General features: G+C 35.4%; 1 pseudogene; it reads left to right on the top strand.

The window, feature by feature from the left end:
• Positions 1-3,734, top strand: LOC145565404 (anthranilate N-benzoyltransferase protein 2 pseudogene; annotated as a pseudogene).
• Positions 3,735-3,984: the final 250 nt, after the last annotated feature.

The raw sequence follows: 3,984 nt of genomic DNA, 5'->3' as shown, positions 1-3,984 counted from the left end.
ATGAGTAGCATCAAAATGAAGAAATCAACCATGGTGCGCCCTGCTAAAGAGACTCCAAAAGGCAGTCTTTGGCTCTCAAAGATTGACACACCTTACTCACACACTAATGTTCTCCTCTTCTATCCTCCCAACAATAATAAACCTTTTGATGCCAACATTTTCAAGGAGGCTCTTAGTAAAGCCCTAGTGCCATTCTACCCAATGGCAGGGAGGTTAAAATTTAACCATGAAAATGGAAGGTACGAGATCGATTGCAATGCAAAGGGGGCCTTATTTATCGAGGCGGAATCAACAAAAGCTCTTGCCGAGTATGGGGATTACTTAAACCCGGATTCGCCACTCAAGAAGTTGGTTTTTCCTAAATGCGACTACTCGGGAGGGCTCTCGTCATTCCCTCTACTACTATTGCAAATCACCAACTTTAAATGCGGTAGTTTATGCATTAGCATTCAACCACATCACCATGTAGCCGATGGAACTTCCCATTTTCACTTCTTCAACTCGTGGGCAAGATTAGCTAGGGGGTTAGACCTCGATGTTTATCCTGTTCATGACAGGGCTACTTACCTTGCTCCTCGTAACCCGCCTCAAGTTAAGTTTCGGCACCTCGAGTATGAGCCATCCTTACCCCCTTTAATCCCAAAGGGCTTATCAGGTTATTGTATACTTCTTACACTTTCTCCATTTTTTATTAGATACATCACTTTTTATATACAAAAGTTTCAATTTAGATACATCACTTTTCTTTTTAGTCACTCTCTCAATGAATAAATTATTAATATTTAATTGTTATAGCTTTTACTAATTGATAATTAGCGATATTACCGATGAAAGTTTTGCATTGACATTATTATTTTATCTTTTTTTTTGACAACAAATTGACATTTGTTTACATGAGAAACATTTCACTAAAAAAAAAAGAATACAACACCCTATTCCCATATAATTGGAATAAAAATAATTAAAATATATTAATCTACAATGAAAAAGGAAAAGGAAAGATGATTAATCAATCATCACAAAAAAGGAAAAGTCACGATAATTGAAAATATTAATAGTTAAATTCAACATTCACATACATGCCCATTTATAGTGAAACACTTAAATAACTACATGACAAAAATAATTAAATTATTTCACTAAAAAAGACTACAACACCCCTTATTCCCATAAAATTGGAATAAAAAAAATTAAAATATATTAATCTACAGTGAAAAAGAAAGATGATTAATCAATCATCACATAAAAGGAAAAAGTAGTGATAATTAAAATATTAATAGTTAAAATTCTACATCGAAATATGTGCCCATTAAAAGTGAAACACTTAAATAAGTACTACCTGAAAAAAGGAAAAAAACACTTTAATAATCCCAACTATGGGTGATTTACTTTTAATAATCCCAACTAAGGTTTATTATCTAATAATCTTAACTATGGGGTATGTTTGCCTCCAATAGTCCCAACCGGTCAATGACCTGTTATAACAAGTGACCGTGACAGGTGTCAACATGTGATGATTAGTCCAAATTAAAAAAAAAGAAGAAAAAATTCCCCCAAAACCATTGCATAGCCAGAGCCGCCGTCACCTCCACCGCTGCCAAACCCTAATCTCCACCAGAAAACGACCAGCCACCCCTATTAACCACCAAAACCGGTTGGCCGACACTTTACCACCCATTATACCCACTTTCGACCTCCGAAACCACCAACACAACCCACTTCGACCCCAAAACCACCAACCTACAACTTGAATCCATCGCCAAAACCCTCGAAACCATATCTACAACTTGAAGCCGCCACCAAAAACGCCCCTTCTCCCTTCCCCCACCGCCGAAAGGGCCGATTTCGAGGGTGGGAAAGGGAGGAGGGGCGATTTTTGCGGTGGAGGAAGGAGAGGGCGATTGATTTCGAGGGATTGGTTGGTGGTTTTAGGATCGAGGTGGGCTGGGTAGGTGGTTTTGGGGGTCGGCGGTGGGTCAGGTGGGGTGCTAAAGGGTCGACCAACCGATTTTTGGTGGTTAAGGGGGTGGTCAGCCATTTTCCGACGAGGTAGGGGGAAGGGTTAGGGTTTGGCAGTGGTGGGAGGTTGGCTAGAAAATTTTTTGTTTTTTTTTTTTATTTTTCTGTTTTTATTTTTGTTTTTTATTTTAAATTTTTTTTGGACCAATCATGTGTTGACACGTGGGTATTTAAACCCAAAAAAAAAAAAAAAAACTCTTTCAACAGGTTACCGGTCATCGGGACTACTCTAAGAAAGCATACCTAATAGTTAGGATTATTAGATAATAAACTTTAGTTAGAATTATTAAAACTAAATCGCCCATAGTTGGGATTATTAAAGTGTATTTTTCCAAAAAAAAAAAATTTAATTAATTTTATTTGTACAAAAATATAAGGTATATGTTATATAGCAATTAGTGTTAGGCTTGAGCGATGTCCTGAGTTACTGTATTATTTCCATGATAAAAATCTACATTAATATTTAATTATTAAATACATGTAATATGTTAATAGCTTTTTGGCTAAGATGTTGGAATTTAAACTTGAGATCATGGGTTCAAATCTTGTAAGAACCATATTTTTAGACATGGAGTAAAAATCGAATTAAATGAGGAGAATGTTATGTGACACCTAAACTTCTTTAGTAACGCCTTGAGGAGAGTTTCACGTGGAACCTAAACTTCTTTAGGAACGCCTTTTAATATATAGTATAGATAGATATGGAACATGTCACATAACTACAAGATACTAATTATATTTTACTTTAGGAAAAATTGACTAAAATAATCACAACTTTATCTCATTCGCTCAAAATAATCCCAATTTTGGATTATTTTCTATTAATCCAAACTTTGAAATTAATTTGCTTCCAACGGTCCCAAGTCTCCCAACCGGTTATCCAACTTATTATAACAAATTACTTTACACGTGTACTTCATATAGATAACAACAACAGTCCCAACCAGTTATCTTAATTTTGTTTCCATAACATTTATTGTTTGATCAGGTGAGATGGTAACAACAACCGAGTGTACCTTGAAGCTGACTAAAGACCAAGTTAACACCTTAAAATTACAAGTAATATCTCATCAAGAAGTAACAAATTACAAGCCAAGTACATTTGAGGTTCAAGCTGGGCACGTGTGGCGCAGTGTATGCATGGCGCGTGGATTAGCAAATGATCAAGACGTGAAACTTTACATCGTAGTAAACGGACGGTCAAGAATGAAAGATATGGGACTACCAAAAGGTTATTGTGGTAATATCCATTTATATGCAACATGTTTAGAAAAGGCAGGAGATATCAAGTGCAAACCATTAAGGTACGCTGCGAGTAAAATTCACAAGGCAATTAAAAAATTTGATGACATTGAATATATAAAATCAGCCATTGATTTTTTGGAATCACGTCCTAATGTGATGGATATTGCTCGAGGGTCACAAACATCTACATGTCCTAATTTTGCAATTAACTCTTGGGCTAGTTTGCCTTTATATGAAGGTGACTTTGGATGGGGTGGACCCATGTTTACGGGCATTAATGCAATCAAGTATGAAGGCAAATCTTACATTACACCAAGCTCAAATAGGGATGGTAGTTTTTCAGTCACCCTCAAGCTTTTCTCCACTCATATGGAGGCTTTTAAGGAGTACTTTTACAACATTAGTAGCAAACTATGAATATGTATTGATGCACGATTCTTGGAATAACACCTTTTAATGGAAGTAGGTGCACCCAATGATAGGTTTTATTTCTGGGAGGCTCATTTTAAAATTTTAAAATTGAGCAAGTAATCTTAAATGAGCAAAATATATCTGTAGTTATTAAAAAAAAAAAAAATAAATCTATGAGTGCACTTTACATTAGGTGTATATAAATTTTTATTCTTGACATCAGGCTCTTGTATGATTTCTCATATGCAGATTTTACTTTAAATTTAAACAAGCTAAATGGTGGTAAATCTTGTTTAATGGACATTAATC

This window comes from Chenopodium album, chromosome 10, assembly GCF_948465745.1.
Source record: "Chenopodium album chromosome 10, dcCheAlbu1.1, whole genome shotgun sequence".
Lineage (NCBI taxonomy): Eukaryota > Viridiplantae > Streptophyta > Magnoliopsida > Caryophyllales > Amaranthaceae > Chenopodium > Chenopodium album.
The sequence above is the reverse complement of the archived record's forward strand: the minus strand, read 5'-3'. Positions and strand labels throughout refer to the sequence as shown.